Genomic DNA, 27,626 nt, shown 5'->3' on the forward strand with positions numbered 1-27,626 from the left:
TAAAAGTTATTAAGTTAATTCTTCAAATATCCTTTTTTCTTTCTTACCTCAGTAATTCTGCTAATTTTTTTTCATGAGTTGAGAATTATTTAAGAGAAGGGCTTAAATTCTGTATAGGTGTTAATACTTTCGGGCTCATTGGATGAATGTTTAGGTACAAACAGCCTCTTGGCCGTAATAACCCACTAGGACTCCGATTGGTTTGTAACTGTAAAATCAACTACCTGGCATTAAAAAAACCAGTATTTGAATGTCAAAATTAGGTCTAGGAATGGAAAAGTAGGGCATTGTTTTATCAGAAAAATAAGGTAAATGGAGGGCTGTTTGGGAAACATGCCAGAATCAGGACTGTTTTACAGTCCAGGGATGCATTTCCTGCTGCAGGGGGGACCTTACCAGACACTCATCAAAATAACATCCGGCTGTGTTATTTTGAGTAGAAACCATCCAAAACCTATTATGAAAAGTGTTTTATTCTCTCCTTCCACTTGATAGTCATTACTTGGTGGTATGTTGGAAGCTGCGAATGTGAAAACAATGTGTGAGTCAGCCTGGACTGCAGGCTGTAGCCGAGGTGGGTTCCCTGCTCTGGTCTCCTTGGTTTGCCAACAGGGGTGAAGTTCTGTGCAGTGGTTCAGTGCACCATGGTGTTTAACATTTGAAAAAAAAATCATGTTAGAAATGACTGTAGCATACCCACATATTGAATTCTCAGACATGCATAGTTATTGTTTCATTTGGGATGTGTTCAGCTAACTTGCAATTAAAAAATATTTTAAAATTGACTTTCAGAAAGCAGCAAATGCACAAGAGTGGGAAGCAGAAGTAAGTAGAAATCACAAATTAAAACCGAGCACTTTTCATTGGCATCATATATTTCTTCAAATGACTTTTCTGAAAGTCATTTAAATAATGGGATTCCTTGAAGAAATGCCACCAGATGGCAGGCATCTTCTCTTTGTGACCACAAGGAGGAGAGACTGAGCTGAATAGTGGGATGTCCTGTGTTATGCCAGCTTCTCACTTAAATTCCTAGCTAACTTCTGCCTCTTGACTTCTGTTTGTAATGGAAAAGATTTATAGAAAAAGCAAACAATTTCTTCCATCTGTATTTGAAGACTGGAATGTCCTACCTACCAGCTTAAAAGATATTTAAAATAATCTAGTAAGTTTTACATTTGTATTAGTCAAAAGTTTATTTAGTAGATAATATCACAGATATCAGCTTGAGCCTAGTAAATAGGTGGAATTCGTGAACTAAATGTAATTGAATTGATCAGTTGGGGATTTTGTGCTTATGTTTATGATTTCTCAGACTCAAGAATATTTGTAACCATTGTCATGCTTTTGACGTGATTTCATCTAGAGCCTCTATTTCAACTTCGGTTACCACATAATACCAGAGTCGAAATATGTTCTTTATTTTTTTCATATTATGTTCTTTAGTATGATTACTTAGTCTGATTTGCCAGGAATACCAAAAACTATGTCTGTTTGTTTGGATATTAATAATTTAGATTTTAGGAGCTCTAGGCTTCTGGATTATATACACTAAGTTTTTATTCTTATGTTTGAAATGTGGTCAGCACATATTTATATACAATTTTCACATTTAGGCTAAGTGACGGAGTAAATTGTATGAATTGTAGCCAGTTCTTGTGTGTGCATTATGGTAATATTGAGAGTCAGAACATATATAACTAGAAGTAGCCTGGTTGTGGCAGGGGTAGAGCCTATTTTTCCTTTGTTTCCTAAAGAGTTCACATGTAAGGAGAATAAAAGCAGGAGGAAAAAAATTACCCATGTCCCCTAATAGCTTGGAATCACATCTCTTTCCCATCATACTTAGCAAGCCTGGTATTTTTGAGTTCTTATTATAATATACATCTGGGCAGTGGTTTGAGAGTCCCAAGTTCTCCATTAGCTCCGTCTCCAGCATCCTATTTTGCTCTAACAGCAGCTAATGGGAGAGAAAATCTCACAGGAGTCTCTCCATCAAGTTTCTTATAGGGCAAGAATGGTGTTTATATTTTTGATTCTTGAGATGTTAGAATTAAATATGCCTGGAAAATTGACAGATCTTCCCCAATATTCCTGTATCTTAGGTCACTTCTGGCAGCTATGAAAGGTAAGTTGTTTATATTACATTTCTAGGAATTATGAAAAGCTCCAATTTGTGCCTCAGAGCTCCAGAATCCAGCCGGCATTTTTAGATGTACATGATACGATCATAAGATAAAACATTTCCACAAACCACGCACAAAAACCAACCTTTTGTCTTTATAAAGTCATGCTAGAAATGCTGGCAAATTCTAGGGCTTTGTCAGCGAACTTTGCAATACTAAAAATTGTTTTTTACTGAAAGAAGAAGGGGTCAAGGTCAGAGCAGAGGAAGTTCGAATGGAAACAAGTTTCGTAAATAACTGCCTCTCTGAGGATGGTTATCAACCTGGGTGGGGTCGAGTGAGTTAAGCGGGTCAAGGATCAGCTGGCCTTCCTGGGCAGATCCTGCTGCTTACTGCTAAGTGTTCTCAGGGTTATAATTGCATTCCATTTCCTGAAGGGAGTGTGTTGGGAGTCCAGTCTACCAATATCATTTATGTGCCCCATGGCTGAGTTTCTGGTTTGTAACTGAGTATCTCTAGGGCTTATTAGAGAATTTTCTATAGAAAGTTCTCTATAAAAGTTCATAGTGATCATAATGAGGACCTGTCAACTTGACTTGGCTGAGGACTGTATGGCGGTTTATCTTTTTACATACACCAATATTCTTATCTTTGTGCCTTTCTAACATTTTCTTTGAAGACTTTATGAGCCAAAACATATTAAAACTGATACAGATCTTAGAGATCAAGTAGTTCAAAGGTTTTCCAACATTTCTTAAAGCGGCTGAACCTTTTTTAAAAAATTGAATCTTATGAGAAAACCCAGTATATGAAATAGGATGCAATGCGAGTTACACAATGATTGACTCTGGAGGTCAGAGAGGACAGAAGCCAAAAACCTATATGCACTTTCTTTCTGCCTCCCACCTCTTGTAATGTCCCCTGAGGTATCTCCAAAGAATCTTCAGACTCCAAAGGATATTGTTAGAAAATTACTGGAAGTTCAGTTTCTGGCATGATCTTAGCACCCATATCTAGAGATACCATGTACTTGTCAACATAGAACTCATCGCCAAAATTCCGTAACTTGAAGCATTACTAGGCATGATGGAAGCAAAATCATTAAAATTAGTGGAATCCAGAAATGACTATAATATAACAATGTTCATTAATGGGTTGCTGTAGCCCAGCAAAGATGTTATTTAGATGTTATTTAGTGTGGCAAAGGAGATGGAATAATGTAGCCCTGGAAAGCTGGGAAGATGTACCATGTAACTAACTGTATGGTGCTCTTTGTCAGAAATCAACCTCAGCCTTTTTCTTAAAGTCACTTCTTTTTTAAGGCTTCAAGTTACAGTACAGTTCCCATTTTATGACAGTTTCTGTTTTTTCAAATTTCTTTCTTTGTATTTTTGCTTATCCTTTAATTCTAGATATTAATTGGGGCTTTTTTTTTTTTTTACCAAGTTACAGCAATTCATTACCTTTTAAATATATTTATTTAAAGCAGTTGATTCTTAAAATAATAATACTTATTCTGCAAAGTAGTATGTGAAAAACAACTATCCCCAAAATTGTATTATTTATAGAACATTTGTATTGTGAAAAAGTCGTTATTAAAAATGCTTCTAAGATCTTTGAGGCTTTCTTACTTGATTTCTTATTAGTGTTAAGCTGATGAGATTTATGTATTGAAATTGAAATAGACAGTACAAAGAGAATATATGAATTATGCATCTCTGTATAAATAATGATAGGAAACATTTACAGGAATTAACATTATTTTAGCCCATTGTGAATGACATATATAGTAAATTTCAGAGAGGAAGAATAAATCTGGGTACAATCATACTGTAACAAGTACTGCAAATGGAAATTTGAAAGACAATACTCTGTCTCCCATCGAAATGAATGTGCACTGTCATCAGCAGTGCTGTTTACTGTTTGAGTCTCTAGTTGTGGACAGTAGTTTGGCCGAGCACGACACCTTCCTCAGCTTTCTTATTGGACAGATAATTGAATGACACAGCTACCATACAAGTTATTGAGCTTTGGTGAGCAATTTATTTTATCCTTAATACACAGTCTCAAACTATGGACTTCCAGGAAGTTTGGAAGAGAAAAATGACTCTTCTCTTTTTAACTCCTTTAGTTACTTTGCCTTTCAAGAGAAGAGATTTATCAGTAAGGCAGTAAAGATAGAAAGGCTGACCAAGTACTGATGGCTGGAAAGGTTGTGTCTGCCAGCCAAAGCTATTGTAAGCTGCCGAATAGTTTTAACCCAACAAACTGTATGCACAGAATTTACTTATCCAAACCCTCCAGACATACTGACAACTTCCCAGGAGTTTAAGCAGCAAGCCTGACAGTATGGCTTAGTACTACCACACATATTATGCATCTGGAAGTTTTTAATAAAAGAAAAACTCTGGCATTGAGAAACTGCATCTGTAAAGAAACTAGGGCTTTTATGTTCTTGTATATAGTTTCCTTCTGTGCAAAGTCATTTGATGTTCTAAATTTCAGCTATTTCTGAGGATACTTTCCTGAATGTTGTCTTGGTTTTACAATCAAGTTTTGTATGAGGAATGTTATGTGTTGGTGGTAGAATGTATGTTATTTTTGGAATATTAAAAAAATTAATTTATTTCTAAGGCAAAAAGTATCCTTGAATTGAGAGGTCTGAGGTATACTTTTTATTCTCTATGTGTGAGCCCAGGTCACATTAGACTGAGAATGTATTTTATTCGTCTATGCCCTTATCTGCTTGAGTGAAAAACCCTTGCTTCCAGCATCAATCTTAAAGTAGAAATTCTAAGTAGAGGGATTTTATAATTAGTCACATTTATCTCCTATGTACGTATGTCATACATCATTTTTTCTCACATTTTTAATGTTTAACAAGTCTTCACTTTTGTTTAATTGTAGTCATAAACCAGTGTTTTTTTTTTTTTTTAAACATTTACTGGTTTATTATGAAGAATACAGATGAACAACTAGAGGAAGAGATAGGTAATAAGGTACTTGGAGTGCAATGCCTTCCCAGTACATGGATGTATTCAACACACATTGGCCATTGATGAGTTACTGAATCTCCAGTTTGGGGGCAGGGGGCTGGGCCTGAAAATTCCAACTCTCTAATCATATGATTTGGCTCTTCTGGCTACCATCCTCCACCCTGGAGTGATCTAGGCTTAGCCCCCTCACCTCATTAGCATACAAAATGATGTTATTATCATTCTGGAGAGTCTAAGGGTCATAGAAGTCCTTATGTCGGGACCCAGGGATGAAAACCAAGTACATGTATTTTTTTATTATATCACAACATCACCGAATCCTTTATCTATTTTTAATCAAGTTGTTTTGTTGAGTTGGAGGAGTTCTTTATATATTCTTGCTATTAACAACTTATCAGGTATATGCATTGCAAATATTTCTTGACTTTTCACTCTGTCGATTGTGTCCTTTGATGTAGTACACTTTATCAGTTTTTTCTTTTATTGCCTGTGCTTTTGATGTTGTATCTGGGAAATTATTGCCAAATACAATGCCATGAAGAATTTTATAGTTTTAGTTCTTACCTTTAGATCTTTGATCCATTTTTAGTTAATTTTTGTATATAATGTTAATTAAGGGTCCAGCTTCATTCTTTTGCATATAGACATTCAGTTTTCCCACACAATTTGTTGAAAAGACTGTCCTTTCTCCATTGAATGGTCTTGGCACTCTTGTCAAAAATCATTTGGCCACATACGTGAGGGTTGATTTCTGGGCCCTCTATTTAATTCCATTGGTCCGCATTTCTGTCTTTATGCCAGTACCACACTATTTTGATGCTGTAGCTTTGCAGTAACTTTTGAAATCAAAAGATGTGAGATCTCCAACTTTGTTCTCTAGTCCCCGATCTTTTTATTGTCTCCATGGTGTTGCCTTTTCCAGAATGTTTTATAGTTGGAATTGCACAATGTGTAACCACTAGCATTTTGGATATCACGTGGCATTGACAGTTATAGGATATGATGAGATTAATAATGTTTAGTGAACTCTTGAAAACTGGGAGTGAACACAGCAAACATACCTGCAGACAGAAACATGATACTTTGTCAGCCTTTCAGTGAACAAGCGTTGTCATACTGCAATCTGTTACTGGTGAACAGAATGGACAGGTTTGTCTTTGAGATGTAGCCATGTATTTGTGAAAGTACAAAAATAGAAGATCTTCTGTACTTCTAAAGAATTCCCATTCTAGTCAGGCCACTCTCCTCTCTATTCTCCCTCCTCTTCTCTAGGACAGATAGAAACTCTATTTTGGCTCCATTCTATTGATGACCTCTACTTGGCTTATTGTTTGCCTCTGATTTAGTTAGTCAGGGGCTTTATTACCCTAAAACTCTAGAGATCTATAGCTATTTCCAGGAGCAATAGCTATACTTATCATTAAATCCAACAGTGTAACTAAGAAATCATCACTGGTAAATATAAGTACTTCTCCCAAATTTCAAAAAGTAACTTTTCTCAAAAATTACTGATAACAGTTAATTTTCAAAAAAGGTAAAATGACTTTCATAGAGATATAAAACATACATAGGTTAAAGATTTTACTAAATCATTAAATTAAGTAACTGGTAATTTGTCATAACCTGTTCAACTGAGAATTTAGGGACAGGCACTATGATTGTATAAATGGAGGTGAAATTGGACTTTTCCACAGAAAGGGAGGGAGATTATTTTCACTCAGTCAGAAATAATTTGCATATTTATAGGTACCTACAACCTTACTAGTTCTGAAATAGCTTCCAAAGAATCAGAATTAGAAAAGTGAAAGTGGGAAGGGCTTTTTTAAGACAATACATAGTTTTCCACTGGAACACATGTTTTTCTCTATATTTCTAAAGCAATATCCAGGAAAAAATTTTTAGATAAGCAAAAAAAAAAAAAAAATTTGTTTTTATTCTTCAGCATAGTAATGGTTATTATTCTGTTTTCGTTCATGTTCCATGGGGGTAGTGCTCATTGCTACTTCTGTATTACTAGCATTATTTATATAGGTGGACTTTAAAATTATAATACTGAAAATTTGTTTAAGATAGAGACCCCTTGGGAAGACAGCTTCCTGTGTTTCAGTATCAATGAGTAGTTCCACTAATGTTAAAGAAAGAGTTGCTGATCTAACCCTTGTGTTTTGGGGTATTATGCTCAGGCAGTTACATTATTTACATAGGCCACATTCTCCTGGTATGAGCATGTTGCCTTTGGGATTTTGAGCTATTTTGGTAATTCTGGCTTTGACTTCAGATACCTTATCTACTAGTTTGGCAACTTGGACACCTGCATCCAGTTCTCATTATGTTCATTCATTGTTTCCAACAACATGTCTTTAGTCAACTCTTCTAAGATTTGACTACTCTTGGTCAGTTTCCTCTTCCTATGGCCCCTGCCTTTCTTGACCTCTGCCTCTACTGTTACCTACATACAATGTTCACTTTACTAGTCCTTCAAACAGCTCAGTCCTTTGCTGCCCAGGTATATGGATACTTTTCTTTGCTCCTACCAGTTTCAGCTGCTGCCATGTTTTATCTGACCCCTTTTGGGTTTTGGTAGAAGAATGGCCGACGCTAGGTAGTGGTCCTTCCTATATATCCTCGGAAGAAAATTTGTCAGAATGGGGGCTGAGGGTGGGCGGGGATACATTGAAACTACACGGTGATTGGTGGTTGTCGTAGGGAAATATTTACCTTCATTCAGAAGCAACCTATGTTCCGTTAGCCTCATATTACTAGGTGGAAAAGAGAGTTCATTATAAATATTAAATATTTTTGGTATCGGTATCTTAAAATTACATGCTATGAGTGGTAACTGACCTCTGGTATTACCTAGTTCAACTCTGGTGGAGGTTGAAAAGTCATGTGTATAGTCTAAAAAATCTTTTTATTTAATTAACTAGTAAAATATTTATTGTGATTTGCCATGGATGAAACCCTTTGCCTTATTTCTTACTGTTTAAAGAAATAAGTACTTATGAAGGAATAGTGGTGTCAGATATGTAGACTGAAGACTACAAGGGAAGTAAAAGCTATTAAAGTATAGACCGTAGCCAACCGTATCCAATTTTAATGGATTTAAAACTACAATGATAATTGGTATTTGAACTTATAATTCTAGTTCATTTACTTTTCACAATTTCAAAACTAGTAACATGCTATTAGAGAAGTTGGTATTTGAATTTTTTATATTTTTTTTCTAAAAAAATTGAGATTCTCTGAGTATTATACTTTGCAGAAATGCTGGTGACACCCCAATTAGGCGGTTTTCCTGAAGAAGTATAATCTCTGTTGTTAGATCAGTTGTTAGGTCAAGTGTAATTTTTTAACTCCTCCCCAGGCTACTTTTAAGGAGCTTTGCAGGCTCTCTTAAACATCATCAGTTCATATTCTCTGGCCGTATTTTCTAGTGAAGACGCTAGCTGGACTGTCTTGAATTATAAAGAACAGAGATCCATCCAGGTGGCCTTATGTAACAATGGTACAGGGAATTCTCAACTTTGTCACTATTGACATTTTGGGCTGGATAATTCTTTGCTATGGGAGGTTGACCTGCACATTGTAGGCTGTTTAGCAGCGTCCTTGGTCTACTTACTCGATGCCAGTTGCACTCGTCTACAACCACAAGTGTCTCCAGACATTGCCAAATGTCTTATAGGGGTCAAAATAGCTCCCAGTTGAGAATCTTTTTTTTTAAGCATACCCAGTGAATAAGGAAGGCAGGAATATCAACTCTGTGCAGGCTCTGCTAGAAGAGCAGGAGGTGGAGGAGGGGCAGAACAATCAGGATGTAGAGTACCCATCCCCCCTTATCTGTGGCTTCACTTTTCACAGTTTCAATTACCCATGGTCAACCACAGTCTGAAATATCAAATGGAAAATTCTTTAAATAAACAATTCATAAGTGTTAAATTGGGTGCCATTCTGAATAGCATGATGAAATCTCACACTCTCCTACCTAGGATGTGAATCATGCCTTTGTTCAGAGTCTCCATGCTGTAGATTCTCTCCTCCTGTTAGTCACTTAGTAGCTGTCTTGATTATCAGATCAACTATCTCTGTTGCAGTGCTCATGTTCAAGTAACACTTACTTTACTTAATGATGCCACATTCATGTAACTTTTATTACAGTATATTGTTATAATTATTCTCTTTATTAGCTATTTTTGTTAATCTCTTACTGTGCCTAATTTATAAAGTATACTTTATCATAGGTATACATGTACGGGAAAAAATAGTATGTATTGGGTTTGGTACTATTCGTGGTTTCAGTCATCCTCCGAAGTTCTTGGAATGTATTTGCTAGGATCAGGAGAAGGCTGTATTGTTTTCTCCTCTGCAAGAGGCGTCTTGTGCAGTGCCCCCGGGGCTTAAGAAATTTATCTTTACTTCTACTGCTATTGTCAGGGTTGCTGTCCTCTCCTCTCTCCCTTGTGGATGTTTCTGTTTGTTGCCTTGTGGTCTAAGTATTGCTCAAGGTCACTCCTTTCCTTGTGTTTGATTATAACATTATTGTTATTAAATAACAACATGTGCCAAAAAAAGCAAACATTTGAATTAAAAATGGTACGTAATATCCTGTCTCTTTCCACAGAGGAGTCTAGTGTTATTGGTGTATTGTGTATCTTCCCAGCACAAACTGACTTACATCATTCTCGGTAAAGATGGTAGAGTATTGAATAAATATACCACAGTGTATTCAATAAGAAGGCAGATCACTTTGAAAGTTCAAATACTGCTTTATATTCCTGGTTTTCCTGTTTCCTGAGGAGTATTTTTTTGATTCCTACTTCTATCCCACATAGCCTCAAGCTGTATATATGAGCTTAATAAATACTTGTGGACTAAATATCTTACTGATGTGGTGTGCTGATGACACATATTTTGCAACTGCTCTCAAAAGAAGCCCTGATTTGCAGCATTTGCAGGTTTTCAGGGTGTAAATCTCCCATGAGGGTTGATTTTAGGTTAACAAAGTGACATTAGAAAGTGTTTATTAGCTTTGTTTTTGATATAGTTTATTTCATTGTAAGTTTATGTAATTTGAATTTTAATATTGACCGTGGTCAGCAGTGGGCTTGCAAAATCCTGAGATTGAACCATCAGCTCTCCTGAGTCAGCTTCCAGCACCACCTGCACTGATATCCCTGTTTCCAAAGTGAGTTTATTACGTTGTTCGTGGTAAAGTTGTCTTCATGTGGGGGTGCTGCTTCTGATGGTGTTTCAGAATCTCCATGTTGCGAGAGTCTGTAAAGGTTATCTAGACTTATGTTACATCTGATTTTTGAACTCCCTCAACGACGTTCTGGCTAAATGGTCATGCAACTTATGATTATCTCTTGAATAGACCATTCAGTCTTTGCACTAGTTTGTTAAAAAGCTTCACCTTTTTGTGAGGTTTAAATTCATTTCCTACGGACCTCCACCATTCGATTCTGCACACCTTCCTCCCTACATCATAAAAAAGTACCTCTGTACTATGACAACTTTTCAGATGCTTGAATTCACCTTTTATATTTCCTATTGATGCTTTTATTTTTTTGGAAAAAATGCGCTTAGCTCACCAGTGTTCCAGTTTGTCTGCTTCTTTCTTAAACTGTTGCACATTGATTCGAATACAGCTCCAGCTGCAGCCTGACTGGCATAAATGACAGGGAGAGAGAAGGAGACTTCCCTAGTTCCAGATGCCATGCTACTGACTAATGCAATCTAAAGTTTCAATAACTTTCTTGTAGGTCCTATAATTCCATTGACTGACACTGAGTTTAGTGTAGATGAAAACTGAGTACTTTTTGTACATGCTACTATTAAGTCCTGTCTTCCTCATTCTTGATTATACAGTATTGTATTTTGTTTTTTTTCTGGAAGGAGATGATAAATCAAGACTTTATATTTATATTCACTACAATTTTATCTACTTTTATAGACCCAAACTCTAGCCTTGTCAGGATTTGTTGGGATAATGATTCTTTCAATAAATTTCCAACTCTTCATGGCTTTATCTGATTTAGACATTTGATGAACTGACCTACAGTGTTTTCTTCTGATTCTGTTATGAAGCGTCTTGAGCGTGAGAATTCGGGATGAAGCATCGTGGCTTTCTAGTAGTCTTTTCCTTTCATTTGCCGTTTATTTATAAGCATCTTTGGAACTGTCTTGCTACCAGTGGTCAGTCCAATGAGTTGTCTTTCATGTATTACAATGAATCCAACTGTGTTTCTGAAAACACCATTGCTTTCTCATGTTAACAAATGTTCTGACGAAGAACGTTTTCATGACAAATTAGGGTTAAACAGATTTATTTACTGTAGGACTTATATATTGTGAATCTCCAAAATGGAGAATATCATATGTCATGTTTTCTAAACTTTTTGGTCATGGAACTTTTTTTTTTTTTTTTAAAGATAATATGGATGAAAGCAAATTGTTCTGTAGATTGATTGATAAATGTTTTTCACTAGGACAAAATATAGAGAAATAGTTTGGAGGTTTCCTGAACTTTAGCTGAGATTGTCCAAGGTTAATTAGGAAAATGGTTCATAACTGTAGAAGTAAAGCTTGATGAGTTTGTAGAAAAGAAGAGATGGAAGAAAAGAAAGAGAATGAAATATAGGGTAAGTGGGGATTTTCAAAGTAGGACTTACGTCTAAAGCCAGAAGGCAAACTCAAATAACAGGCAAGTGATGCATATTCGCTTAGGGTATCCTGCCATCAGATGGGACTGCAAGACCCTCTTAAAAGCATTCAAATAATTTTTTAAAGCACTTTGCCAAGTAAAGCAGATCTTTGAGTACTATTTAGTCTGGTCTAAAGGCTGAACTTCATGAGAGCTGCTACTTAACTACACACAGAGGTGCTCCTTTCATTTTTGGAGAAAAATTGAATAACATTTTATATAAGCTTCTTTTCAATACAATAATCCTCCATAGTTAATGCTATTTAGTTTTCTTTGTGACACATTTCAGGGTATGCTGTTATGTTGATTAAGAATATTATAATATTTTCCCGTCCTTAAAAGTAGGATTTTGTTTCTTCAATGCTCCACCATGAATTGAGCAGCAACAATCAAACTTATATAGTAACTGGATGTAATTAGGTACTATAAGCATTTAAGATATATCAAAGTCTACTAAGTAGAGTCTGAATCAATTTACCTAACAATATATAGCTCGAATGAATGTTCTCAAGACTTCAAAGGTATATCTGGATAATCTCAGCTAAAGTTCAGGAAACCTCCAAACTATTTCTCTTATATTTTGTCCTAGTGAAAAACATTTATCAATCTATAGAATGATTTGCTTTCATCCATATTATCTTTAAAAAAAAATGTTCCATGACCAAAAAGTTTAGAAAACATGACACATTATATTTTCCATTTTGGAGATTCACAGTATATAAGTCCTACAGTAAATAAATCTATTTAACCCTAATTTGTCATGAAAACGTTCTTCGTCAGAACATTTGTTAATATGAGAAAGTAATGGTGTTTTCAGAAACACAGTTGGATGCATTGTAATACATAACTTAGAAATTTTTTTCTTGAAAAGTAGAAAAATAGTTTCTTATGCTGGTAGTATACACTCATTGTAAAACCATGCTAAATCTCTGTATGATATTCATATGGATTGCCCATAATTTAACAATTTCTCTTTTTATATCTAGGTTATTTTCAATGCTTTTATAAATAACTCTGCAGTAATTAATCTGCCATATAATTTTTTGTGTGCATTGCTGATAATTACCTATAAGTGGAATTAGTAACTCAGACTTTATGAACATTTGTATAGCTTATAATGCATACAGTTAAATCATACTTTAGAAAGTTAATGAAAGTGCTCATCTCTTGGCACCCTCACTGGCATTGTGGGGAACTCTTGAAAGTGGGATGATATAAGTATAAGAAATTAATAAATGATATTTAAGAATTTTTTTTTAACTTCTTGCTTCTCTAAAGAGTTAAGTGTCATCTCAGAATCTTTCCCATATCTCTTGATTTTTTTCACCCTTTACCTTAAATCAATAATTTTTGGTGGATACAGTCATATATATACTTATACATTATATATAGTCATATTTATGTATACATATATATAATTTTTTCTCTCTCATTTAATACAACAATTTTAGTTCTTTTCTACTTCTGGTTTCTGATTCAGTTTTTGTGCTATAGAGGGAAAAAATATACTTTTCTAAGTACAAGAGTATTCTACTTACAATGATCATTCTTGAAGTACTTTTGCTATTCTTGAAGTTTTGTTCCAAAGGCTTTGCAGAAACTGGTTTTTGTTGTTTTTATTATTTGGGAAGCTGATTTAAAACCAAGCCAGAAATCCATCAATGTTCTACTGTATTTTTTTGACTAGTTGAAGAATTGCTTAGAATGAACTTTAGTATTCATATAAAAACATACGATTTCATTGAGAGATGAACTAGTTTTAAAAACATACTTGAAAAGTAAAAATATAATTTAGCTGTGTGTGACTCATCAGTTTCCTCATTAGACTGGTTTATTAGGATGGCATATTTGCATACCCCTTAAGCACAGCTAGCAGAATTTCTGATTATATTAATGACAGTGCATATTACTGTAAGTCAGAAAGAATAGTTACTATTCTAGGAGTTTTCAAGGAAGTGTTTTCAAGGAAGAAAGTTAGAGTAGGGCAACTAGGAAAAGTGCTTACTTTGCTGTAAAATAAAGCTATACTCTTTAAAAGAAAACACCCTCTGTAGCTCTGTTTGCTTTAGTTTTTCCCTCATTAATGAGCTGGGTATAATCTTTTAAACCAGTTTTCTTACAAAAATAACCAGATTAATAACCATTTAATAACTTCAAAGTGGCTCGTGCTATTTTTGAATGCTATTGCGCTTCCTGCATGTAAAATATGGTTTTAAGTAAATTATTAGTAGTTAACAACTATTAAGTTGTCCCGTTAGGGGACATATCCAGCTCATATCCAGGTGCCTTCTGGAACCAACATTCTGGCCACCTAAACATTCTAAAATCAGTTTGAGAAGTGGAGTGCTAGTCCTTCTTTACAAAATTAGAATTCCTACTGTTTTATTAAAAAGGAACCTAAAATGTCAAAATAACTGCTCTCCCCATACTTCCCACTTTATGAAATACCTTATTTATTTGCAGTCTAGGTTTTCTTTACATTTTTTTTGCAAAGGTGATAGGTGATTTGTTCAAGATAGAAAATTTCAGAGCATGACATAAAATCAATTCATAGCAACCTCTATAGTTTATAGTTACTCAATTGCATTTTTAATAACCAAAGAAAAATTAAGCAATGTCCTGCAAAGTTTTAATTTTTTCAGCTTTATTGAGGTATAATTGATTTTAAAAAGTATATATTTAGGTTTCACGAAGTGATTTGTTGGGGCGAACATTATGATTTAATATGCATTGTGAAATAATTATCACAATCAAGCTAACGATTTTAGTTTTAATTGTAATTTTATTCTTTGAAAACTAATGAATGGTGGCTAGTATGTAACAATTTAGAAGTTTCGAAAAATAGTTAACTATATTTAGGAGAGCCCTCTGTACACCATTTTTGAAAAAAGTGGAGCTTATTCTGTTACAGATAAACATTGTAAAATGTTTTCATGTAGTGTCTCAATTAATTATTTTCTATATAATATCCGAGTCTAACATTTTCCTATATGTGCTTTCTCTATCTATGTGTTTATATCTATATTTCTCTGTAGTTACATGTATGTGTTTTATTGAACTGTTTGAATGTAGGTGTAGACATTATATGTCACTAAATGTTTCAGCATAAATTTTCTAAGACTAAATATGCTGTTATCATACCTAAGGAAATTAATAATTTCCTAATGTTATCTAATATCTTTATATTCGAATTTCTCCAATTTTCTTGAGAAATGCCTTTGTTTTAGAGTTCAAACTTTCTTGATTTTTTATAAAACATTAACTTTCTTTTTGGAAATTATAAAAATGGTGTATTTTTATTAAACAAAAATCTTCAGAAATGGAGAAAAATATAAAGAAAAAACACAACACATAATATGTATATTATGCCCATATTTTATATACATATTTGTACCCACTCTTTTCTATTAATATTGTTATAAAAATATCATTTAGTCTAACCTACACTCCGCTTTAAAAGTTAGTTGTGATTATTATTAATAGTTAATAGTATGAAAGTACTATAATTCTTTTAAATATTTTCTTGTTATTTTATGTTTAGATCAATTCTAATTTCTTTTTCCTTTATAAATAACTCCATGATGAACATTGCTCCACATTCAGACTTTTTCTAATTAACATTTTCTCCTCTAACCAAAATCAATGTAAGATTTATGCATTTGGTTGCTATGTTTCTTCAGTTCCTTTTAGGGTAGAGATTTTCTTTTCTGATTTTTTTTTTCAAATGACTAATCTGATACCAGGCCAGTTGTCCTGTAGAATGTCTCATGTTCCAAATTTATCAATTTGTTTGTGCATCATGGTATTATTTCACTTATTTCTCTATTCCTTGTGTTTCCTAAAACCTACCCTCCCCCTCCGCTCCCCCCCGCCACACAAAGAAGACTTTATTTGTCACCATTAGAAGTCTGAATTCTGAACAGAGTCTTAGACTGGTGGCTTATATCCATTAGCTTGTTCAACATTAGTTCTTCTTTTATCTTTAGTAGCTTTTCCAGAATTTCTCTTTTCACCATGAAGCTCCATGAGTTTTCTCAGTTCAAACTTAGGATTCTTCACCATTTTTACTTTTCTAACAACAACATCATGGAGCAGATAAATAGATTGGCAAGCCTTTTCTATATTTTTTCCAGTGTTGTCTGGAATCAGTTTATTGTTTATTAGTTTATTCTTTCAAGTCTTTGTTTCTCTCTCATCATGATTTCTGTCTTCTGATTTTGGCAGACCAGTTGGTGCAGAGCATAAGAGGTATTCTGAATCTGATTTTTGCATTTTTTAGTAAAACCAACACAGAACAGACAAAGTAACTATCAGTAGGTAGTCTTGACATAAACCTGAGCTTTAGTCATGGTCTGCTATTCTTTGACCATGGACTACATTTTTTCAAGAGTAGGATCCATTCCATGGAAGTTAGGCAGTTTTTGCCCCGACTGTCCTCAGTAATTAATTTGGCATTTCTAAATGCAACTTCACCATTCTGTAACTCAGCAAGGCTCATTTCAAAAATACAACTCTTGTGGCCATCAGGTGTAATTTTGGTTCCCTGAGTTCTTGTTTTATATTGAACATGGCAGGTGCTTTCATATCATACCAATCTTTCTTAGAAAATGGATCAACCACTTTCTTCATGACTCCCTTTTTGCTGCCTTTTGTAAAGTGCTTGTGTTTGCTGACTGCCATGGTGCTGCTCAGAGAGCCATAGGGCGTGTTTCCTGTAAAATCGATAAGATTCAGGTTACACATTTTTGGAAAGAATGTTTTATAGGCGATACTGTTACATCTTTTGTTGATTTAACAGCTGAATAGAATTCCATTGACTGGATGTGTGATTTAAAAAATATTCTCAAAGGATGGACATTTGGTTTTTTTCTTGTCTTAAAACTTAAATATATAGTAATGCACTTTGGTGAAGAGAATGGAATACTCAAAATTTGCTCATGTTTTCATCTTTGGTGAGTCCTGTTGAAGAGCTTAATATTTTTATGTTTCCTTTAGTCTTATAGCAGATCCAGAGTCTTTGCATACACTTGTGTGAAAAGCACAGTTTAAGACCAAGGCAGATACTTAAATCTCAGTGTTTAAAGGATCATCACCATATAGGGAAGTGTTTTTGCATTGGCTCTAATCTGAAGGCTTTTGTGAGAACATGCTTGCTCTGAAGCTGGGCAGTGGTGGTGGTGGGGGGGGGTATGTCTGTGCAGGTCAGCTTGGGGAAGAGCTCTAGGAACCATAGCTTCCTCATAGAATGATGTAGACCTTTTGCTAGATCCCAGATCGATCCTGCTCCATCTTTTAATACCCGCAGAAATTAGAATTTCTTTATTAGAGCAGACTATTCATATTTGTACTCTGAATTTTAGGATTTTCCAAACTGGGCTATCTTTTGTATTATTTGCTTTTCTATACATCTTGCTTTTCAAGAACTCATAGTTTGCTTCTAATTATAGGAGAGCTATATTTTTAAAAAATCATAAAGTTACCTTCTTAATGGCTAAATCCTGAATCAGTTGTATTCTTTGGTCCTTGACTATGAAAATCTTATGATTGTAATTAAGGAGAAATTTAAGATTGAATATTAAACACTTGTAACGAATTGGAGGATTAGTTTACTTTCTTAAAAAAAACATTTGCTGAGAGAATTCTTCAAGGAAAATGAACATCATGTCCAAGTCACCTAAGTCTTCATGAAAAGAACTGATGCTGGAAGGTGTTCTGTGGAGACACTATTCTCATTTTAAATACAGCATTAACAGAAGGCAATTTTTCACAATTAGCCAGACCTAAATAGTAGTATAAAGTAAATTTTCATAAGAAATGCATTTATCATATATTTGGCAGTATATTTAGTTCTTCAGAATACTGTAGGAGCTGGTAAATAGCCATTCAGCTCTTCAAATATAACTTTCATAGGAAAACATATAATATGTTTCTCATGAAATTATAGAACAAAATTCAATAAAAATTAGTGGTTTAAAGCATCCAGCTTTTTTCTTGGATGAAACTGCCAAATATTCCTTATTTTTGTATGTCATTTCAACATGAGAAAAATGAATGCTAGACAGAGGGTATAATCATTGTACATTTAAAAAGCTACATAGTTGCATGCTACAGACTAGTAGATTATACAATGTTTGAAATTACATAGACCAAGTTCTATTATTGCACTGCAGAGAAGTGGCCTGAATTGATGTGCTAATTCAACTCAAGTTCATTGAAATAATAGCATATATTACAATTCTAGAAAAGAGAAGGAATATTCACATGCAAGTCATTGTGTAACATAATAATAATAATAAAATGTATTAATTAGGCCAGAAAACCCTATATATTGCACTGTAGAACAGAACCAGATACATATAAATGATGCATAATCTAAGTTATCTAGAATGTTCCCAAGGTATTTACTATTGAGTGAAATTTCTCTGTGATCTATGTGTTAATATTTTCAACAAACACTCTTGGTAGTTTGAAGTGTGTGAAAACACAGGTTTTCCTGGGACATTGTTTGGCTATTTACATGCAGGAAAAATCCAAGTTAGTTGCTAGATACTTCTAAAGGAGAAATTTTTTAAAATTCGATTTCAAAACTGAAGAAATTGTTCCCCTCCCCTGGCCACACTCCTGCTTCTTGTCTTTCAATCAGCCTAATTACTTGAAGCAACTGCTTTTAATCTTGGGCTTGTAAGAAAAGCTATAAATTGGTATGAATGTGTAGATGATGATGGACAGGGATTTCCTGTCTGTTTGATTAAATATGTTGATCATTGAAAAAACAGAAGTCCTTATCCCGTCGAAGGTTTCGATCGTCTCTTTCAGAAGCATCGATGGAGGGGTACCGAGAGAAGGTTCAGGGGAACATATAATGCCACATTAATAATGCTGTTATGCCTGGAACAAAGTTAGGTCATAGTTCTGCTGTGTGACACACAGTTTGAACCATGCCTGCCGTATTTTGTTTAGTTTTAAAGGAAATATTGACAAACTAAAGAAGTTCTAGAGGACAGCAATGGGACGACGGGCATCTAGAATTTATTTTGTAGGAACGACAGGAGAAGAAAACGGGAACATTTAGCTTGAAGAAGACAAGAACTAGAGATTGTGGCAGTGTTGTTAAGGAAAGTAGAGTGGTTGTCAGATGTGTGGCGTACCATTTCTACTTAGCACTGTAGGGCAGAACTTGGATCCATGTGTGGAAGTTAACAGGGAACAAGTTTCTGTCACAGGCCACTGGCCACCCCCACCTCCCAACAAGATTGTTTAAAATGTCTTCCTTTTGATGCGATTGCTCTTCATCATTGGGGGAGTTCAAGAATTAGATTACAAATAGTTAAGTGCCTACTGTATGTCTAGCACTGTGTTAGGTATACAAAATAATATGGTGTAATCTTTATCCTTGAGAGCTTATCATGTAGTAAGAGGAGACACATGTAATAAGAATAATTAAATATTATCAGTTCTGTGAAGGCAGTATATATGGAAGAGAAGAATGAGCTAGGGAAGACTTTGTAGAAGAGATTGTTTTTCACACTGAACAATGCATACGTGCTTGCCCAGTGGAGGGAGGTTGAGAGGAAGGAAAACAATCGCATGACTTCCTGTCAAAGGCTTCGTAGAAAGGTTTTTTCCCACTTTGGTATCTGGGTGATGGGTACATAACCCCGAGGGTCTGTTATAATTCTATAACTCTGCCAAGTGATTGCCTTTCTAAAAAAACTTGGCAGAGAGAAACCTAACATTGTACTCTATTCTTGATGTTGCCTGGAGTTACAGAAATTGTCATTTCTATTAATATTTCTTGTATAAAGAGTGAAGGAGACAGAATCATTAAAACTCTTTGGGAAAATGCCTGTTGGCATTAAAGAGCACTTGTTTCCAAGTGAAGACAGATTCCCTCTCCAATCCTCTCTTCTCCCTCAGGCGCCTGTGCACATTCTGTAGCTGACTACATTCTCTGTGTGGTGAGATGCTACAAAGAGGGTCACTCACATCTCTGTCTCGCTTTGTGCCCAGACACACTAATCTTTTTGTTAGGCCATGGTTGATCACCTCAGACTAACCTCTATGAGACCTCTGGAGAAAAGTGGCTTGAGATGAACTTTTTGTGACAGACAGCCATCAGTTCAAAGCCTATGCAGTGTCAGGGTTGAAGGGAACTATAATGGTCCATGAGAAGAGACTCATAGGGGGTCCTTTTTCAGGGCAAAAGGACAGATGGTTTTCTCCATTTGAGATCATACACAATACACAATGGATCTAGGACTTGCTCCCCAGCCATGCTACATGCACGCATTCTTCAGATGGGAACATACACTTTTTATAAACGCAGCGGGGGCACATTTACTCATTGCTACTGTTCTTTTCAGCTGTTTTGTTTATAGGCTAAGATGACCCTTTTGTAGTGTGACAAAAAGGGAGCTTAGTAAAACACTGGCTCCATAAAGAAGGCCATTGTGTATACATGTACCTTCTGTGTAAAAACTAATTTTGTATTTTAAACAAAATCAAAGGGAAGTTCAACAACTAATAACTCTGGGTCTCAATTATTTGTAGTAAGGTATAATCAATGGTTTTTACTATGTTAACAGACTGAAAATTCTCATGAAGTTAATCATCTGTGTATTATATAAGATATATACTATAATATTCCTCGACAGTTTGTAAGTGTCATAACCATGTGTTCTACATCAACCTACTTAAGTATCCATTATGCCAGTTTTACTTGGCGAATTTAGTAATTATTTTCATGTCATTTATAGGATATGATTTTTCCATTAATATTTTAAAGAGCCTTAAGAACTTAAGTTTTTAAAGTTTAAAAATATCTAACTTAAAAAACGTTTATTTCTCTGAATTCTTAAACTATTCGTTTTAACAACAATTAATTGGTGAGATAATTTTTAGCATTTTAAGTGATTACTTCTTACCCCTAACTGCCCTATTTCCCACTTATTCAACAATACTAATATGAAATTGTACATGAAAGGATCCTTATCTGTATTCATTATATTGAAAACAATAGCATGCTTTCCATCATTGTCGGCTAATTTGTAGAAATGATTTCTCTCTTTGTAAACCAGTCCAAAGCTAAAAGGAGTAGCTGTTAATTTATTAGAATCTTATTAAACTATTAGAATTTTACTTATTAAGATTCTTTTTAATTATTTTTGTTATATCCAGAATTAGAAATTTGAGATGAAAGTAATCTGTACACAGCAAGTTAGGGTATTTTTAATAATGAATCAGAAAAGTAGATTTTGAATTGAGTTTTGATTATCAAGATTTTTTTGAATCAAAAAATAAATAGAACATTTGATTGACAGGAAAATAAAAGATGCTTTGAAAAATTTGGAATTGTACTTTGTATGTACAAAGAAACATAATTGATTTTTAATACATGATTGATTTTTAAAGTAAGTGGTACTGGCTGTATATACCATTAATTCAGAGGAAAGAGGATTCAGGTTTATGTATCAGGTAATCTACTTTTTGCCAGATAAAGAAGAAATGCCCTTTAAAAGTCCTTTTTATAGTTTTTTTTTATAGTTTATAATTGATCTCACATTAATTATGTTATTTCATTTCTGTAGCAATCTGCATTCCAATATGACAGGCATTACTATCACAATTTGCATATAAGATGGACAAAGGAGAGGAGGGTTGGGGGGCTAGGAGGATGGGGTGAAGGGTTAAAGAAGTACAAATTAGTAGCTGATGAATGGTCATGGGGATAGGAAGCATGGCAGAGGGAATGCAGTCAGCATTAATATGGATGGCGAGGTGGAGGACCAGGGGAGGGAGGGAGCAATTGGGGGGATCATTTTATGAACTATATAGATGTCTAACTAATGTACTGTATACATGAAACTAATTTAAATAAATAAAAATAAATAAAATGAGGATAATGATTGAAAAAAATAAAAAACTGACCCAAAGGCAATGCCACTTGCCCAAGGGTTGTTAGCCTTTATTTTTCTAGTTATTAGGATGGGTCTTCTGCTGATTCACAGAATGATTATTTCCTTATAATAGGATTGCTGATTCACTGAGAAAGATGTTCTTTAGAACTTTTGATAATACTGGAAACTGTTGGATCAAACGTAATTGCTTTTAATCAGCTAATTATGTCTCATAAGAAGTTATCATATGAAAACATTATTTTGAAAACTTGGAATTTTATTGTGTCTTGACAAGCAAGAAATGCAAAGGTTACAGTAATTTTCTGTGTATTAATGATTATTCAGTGGCCCAATTTGCTAATGTAGTTTAGTGCCAATTTGCTCCTTCCACAGGGCTATAGAGGACTCTACATGGCACTTAGTTAGTTTGAGCTAAATTAAACATTTCAATTATTAGCATCTAGTTTAATAAAATATTGGGGGTTTACTTCTTATATAATGAATTCATTTTGAGTTTAAAAGTCTTATCTTTTATTGGAAGACTTTTGTTTAGTAAATCTGACAATTACTATAATATTGGTTCTTGTGTAAATTGACACTCTGGTAAGCAGGAAGTACTTTAATGGGCAGATGGGTATTGGGGTGTTACTGAGGAAGTAATCCTCCACGTGGCGTCTGATCTCTCTTTATCCTCTTTTTCATAAGTTCAGATATTTTCCTTGTCCTCTCCTGTCTTCTCTCCCCCAGTGACGCATATCTTGGGGACATTTCTAAAATGCAAATCTTTTTTAAATATTGTATCACATGTTTATTTAACACATATTTATTGAGTTACCTGCTGTGTGCCAGGCATTGGTATAGGTAGTGAGGACACAATGATAAATAAGATACCATCTGAGGTAAGTAAGTAGAGCAGTTTTAGAAGATGCTGGGGTAAAGGTAACATGCTGTATCTTGGTAGAGGTACATGGCTTTGTTAAAGCTAGAGTTCAATATTTGTATGTAGTTTTTTCATTTTGTTGGAAAATTTACATATAACGACATGCACAAGTCTTAAATAAAAACTTGCTGAGTTTTGACAAACGCATTATCACCACAACTCTGCCCTCATCCCTTGTCAGCAGGCAACCTCGCTTCCTACTTCACTGAGAAAATAGAAGCCATTAGACTAGACCCTTTCCTCGACTTACAGGTATCTGCGGTCACGTTTGTCCTTCCTTCCTTTTTTTCTGTTACTGCATACAACATGTCTGTACTCCCATCTAAGGCCAATTTTTGCCCCCGCTTTTTTTAAAATTTATTTTTCAATTATAGTTGACATACAATATTATATTAGTTTCAGGTGTACAACCTAGTGATTAGGCATTTATATAACTTGTGAAATCACCTCGATAAATCTAGTACCCTTCTGACACCATACATAGTTATTACAATATTATCGACTATATTCTCTATGCTGTACTTTACATCTCTGTGACTTTTTATAACTGTTAATTTGTACTTTTTCCTTTACCTTTTTCGCCCTTCCTCCATCCCTGCTTGCATCTGGTGACCATCAATTTGTTCTCTGTATCTATGAATTTGTTTCTGTTTTGTTTGTTTATAAAATGCAAATCTTATATCATGCTTAAATCATTCCCATTGCTTTGAGGATGGAGTCCACTTGACACAGTGCTTAGCATACAGCTCCAGGGAGCCTTCATTCCCTCAGACAGGCTTGGTTCCTACTTTGTGCCTTTGCTTCCTCTGCCAGGAATTTTCTTCACTCTCATTCTCTGCCCAGTAAATGCCTACCCATCCTTTAAGATGGGCTCAGATAGTTAGACTTGCTCAAATAGTTAGAAGTTCTATGAGGGCTTGATATTTATAGTATTACCTCTTTGTATCTCAGTTATTTATTTCTGGCTATCCTGTACAGTACCTTCCTCATAGTAATATTCTATATGCATTTGATGGAAAACTGCTTTCAAAGAATTTCATGCGGAGTTGGGAAAAAATACAGCTATCAATGAACCCATATTATAAAGATTATTTGGTTAATCCTAGATAATGCTCTCACAATTACCTCTGTTTCTATATCCTTTAAATAATGGAGTTGGATTAAATAATTTCCAAAGTATATTCTTGCTTTAAATTTGGACGTTTAAGGGCAGTAACAGTTTGGTGTATTTTAAAAATGGCATGTAAAAAGCAGTAGTTCATTTGCATAGTGTGGCCCACGTTAATGCAGACTTCATCCCCCACTATGAATTTATTGTGATATAGCTGGAAAGAGACTACTTGATATTTAACTTTTAAAAAATTTACGAAAATACACTGCATGCCAAGTTGAGAATTTCCTGCAAAAACAAATAAAAACACTAATAGAATTTTGAGAGGATTTGGGATCCCCATCCCCTGTTAATTCTTTGAAAAAGTTTAACATGGTTGCTGTAAAAGCTATATACTTTCTCCTCAGGTTCTCAACCCTATCTTAAAATTGGAGTAAAAAGTAACTCATTAGTATGAAAAATAACTATGGCGCCTGGGGTAGAATATTTTTTTAATATAAAGAACTCCCTTGAAAGGTGCTGGTCAAATTTCTTTTCTGCGTAGTTCGTAGCATATAACTAGCACTCAGTGATATTTAATATAATGAATTACAGAGGCTTTGAACATTTAGGCCTCTGAAGACCAAGTCCAATATGGTAGATGGGATTTTCACATTACTGTGAAGACAAGGTAGCAGTTGGCATAGTCAGTCTCCCGGGGGTGCTTCATCACGTTAGTGAAAGAGCTATACTCACCTAACTTATTTTAGCAAGGGAAAGACTATTCTCTTTAATAGCCACTTATTTAAAACCAAAGAAAAAAGATTAGAGGAAATGATATCATTTTCAACTAGATAAAATAGAATATAGTACACTATACAATTTGGTATTTTATTTACCAACTTCCTTTAACAGCCAACATTATTTTATGTACCTTCTTAAATTTACATTTTAGCTTGGTTTTTCTGTTATTAGGAATTTCACACTAAAGTGTTTTTGAGTAATAATAATAATAATAATAATAATAAAAAGCACTATATTCTAAATCAATACAAAACGAATGTTGGTTATTTTTCACTGAGGTAGCATTGGTGCAGCCAGCAGGAGGAGCTCAGGCTTTGGGACCAGATAGAGCTGGTCCTAATTCTGGCTCAGCTGCTTACCAACTGCAAATTACTTAAATCCTTCCAGCCTCAGTTTCCTCATCCATAAAATAGAAATATTAATATATATTAAGAATTAGAAACAATGTAAAGCAGGCTTCTAACATAATGCTGAGATAATAGGAAGGAATTCAATAAATGGAATATAATAATTGTGCTGGCTAAGTGTTAGATAATTATAATTTTTAAGGTTTTATCCAAAGAGTTATGTGCCATAGATTTTTTTAGTGCCTAATATAGGGCCAGACACATGGCAGAGTGTTATAAGTATTTACTGAATAAATGAATTAGTATAATTTTGTACAAAAGGACTTAATAACATATACTATTAATGTCATGTAGCATAAATATGATAGAGGGATAATTGAAGAAAAACTTAGAATTGAAGAAGTGACCTAAAATTCCTGAGCTGTCATGTGGCAGTGCTGGACCGCATTCTCCAGGGGCTGCTCCAGGAGTGGGACCTGCCCTTCAGGCTTTATATTTATGGGGTGGGTGGAGGGGCAGCGACAGGTAACCATGAAGGAGGGAACCAGGGAAGCCTCCTGGTTTATTGGAGGTGTTCTCTTTAGAAAGGAGGAGCCTTTGGATCTCAGAGGCCGGGCAGTGTGTCCTTCTGTTGAACCAGCTCATACCTGTGGGGCCAACTTTTTCTTGAGCTTGGGGCATCTGCATTTGTCTTCTTGAGCAGTGGAAGTATCCTTATCTAGCAAATATCCTTTATATATATTTATAGTTCATACATATTAGGTTATCATAATTGGTCTGTAACGTTTTTCTGTTTCATAAATAGCAGTGTTAAATTTGTGCACATCTTTGGCTCCAGACATTTCATTTTAGAATATTTTGTTACTTTTGAATAGGTTTGACAAGTTAATTGTACAAGAATAAAAAAGGTAAAAGAAGTCTTTTTCCCACCCCATCCCTAACCTAAACTGCTAATCTGTCCAGAAGAAATCACAGTAACGTGTTTCTTTCATATCTCTCTAGAGGTGGATTATGCATGCAAGTATATTCCAAATGCTTTATAAACTTGGACAATGGTCATCACTTTTGTACCTCACAACAGCAGTAATTTACAATATAAAATATATATAAGCATTGTGATTAAGTGCATAAATACTTTTCTTAATTATAAGTCTTTTTGAAAAGAAAACAAAACAAAGAAAGAAAGACAATGCCCAAATAATTGCAGACATACTTTGGTCACCCAAATCTTTTAATACATCTGCTGTTACCTGTGGTGAAAATAATTGTGTTTTCTTAAAAAACATTCTCTTTATATATATTGTAGATAGTCACACCTTTTAAAAAAAAGGTTCAAAAGTGAGTTTCAAACAGTTTGATGTTTTATTTGCAGTCCAGATTTTATAGTAAATTAATTTCAGCATTTTTAAGTTTTAGATTTCCCCCAAATAATTTCTCCTGCAGTGCAGTTTTTCTATACTACTGAAATAATCTTGATGAATGAATGTTGAAAGTAAGAAAAGACAATATGGGCTGAATCTAAACCTCAGATGAAGTCAGATTTGATTAAAGGTCTTTTAGGCTGTTTTATACTGAATTAGCCATAAGGGAGATATACAAAGTCTAACTGAGTAAAGAAAAAAAAAAATGAAGAGTTAAACATTTTTGTTTAATTATTCCGCTCAAAATTTGCAATGGAATTTTGTTTAGTTTAATCAGGGACATTGAACATTTTCTTTTAATTTGGTTATTTTCTAGTTTCTGTGAATTTTTTCTAAGATCCCTGAATCTTTATATATACAGTTGAATAGGAAAGACCATTTCATGTCTTGAATGTGAAGTTTTTTTTGTTCACTGAACTTGGAAGACATTTATTCAAATAACAAGTAAGTATGAGATTTCACCTGATTTATTTGGCCTTATTTTGTCAGTTATAGGAATGAGAATTTGTCACTAGTTGTGATAGATGAATAATGTTTCTAACAATATATTTGGAAAGGTGACTAAATTGACTGTTTTTTTCTTTTTCTTTAAAAATTTATTATTTAAATTAGTTTTAAGTATACAGTACCTTGGTTAGGCATCTATATAGTTCATAAAATACTCCCCCACTTTGCTCCCTCCCTCCCCTGGCCCCCCACGTAGCCATCATATTAATGCTAACTGCATTCCCTATGCCATGCTCCTCATCCCTGTGACTATCAACTACTAATTTGTACCTCTTTAACCCTTCACCCCATTCTCCAGCCCCCCAACTCCTCTCCCTTCTGTCTGTCACTAAATTGACCATTTTTAACAAACCTACACGCACACAAAGAACTCTGTAGACTTTTCCCATCTGGTTTTAAGAGCTATAGCTCAGCATTTGGGTTCATTAGCTTCTATACCATGTGATTTAGGATGATCTCAGATTCATGTGATGCAGTTTAATCTAATGAAGACACTGTGCAGAATAAGCTTGGAGTGCAATAGTGAAGGCTCTCAGAGGACTCCCAAAAGGCTGACAGTACAAAAGTTATGGGTTGAGTTTATAACTATAATTGCTACTTGGTTTTTGCTTGAAAGGAACATGTAATTCAACTGTACAAAAAAAGATTTGTATCCACATTTTTTATGTCATTTTTTTTCAAGATTGGGAATAATCTTTATCCTCTTTTCCTACAGTGAATACTTTTTTAGATGGTAGTGGATATAAACATTATGCATCAAGGAGGTCATGCTGACTAGTTAGGAGGCAAACATTTATTT

The 27,626-nt window shown here is 34.5% G+C and overlaps 1 protein-coding gene and 1 pseudogene across 1 annotated transcript in view; one reads left to right on the forward strand and one right to left on the reverse strand.

Annotated features, from left to right (window-relative positions):
• COL25A1 (collagen type XXV alpha 1 chain) overlaps nt 1-27,626 on the forward strand; it is a 387,771-nt gene that overhangs the window by 7,392 nt on the left and 352,753 nt on the right.
• On the reverse strand, nt 15,750-16,502 carry LOC107508830 (annotated as a pseudogene).

This window comes from Rousettus aegyptiacus, unplaced genomic scaffold (assembly GCF_014176215.1).
Source record: "Rousettus aegyptiacus isolate mRouAeg1 unplaced genomic scaffold, mRouAeg1.p scaffold_m13_p_10, whole genome shotgun sequence".
In the NCBI taxonomy this organism is placed as follows: Eukaryota; Metazoa; Chordata; class Mammalia; order Chiroptera; family Pteropodidae; genus Rousettus; species Rousettus aegyptiacus.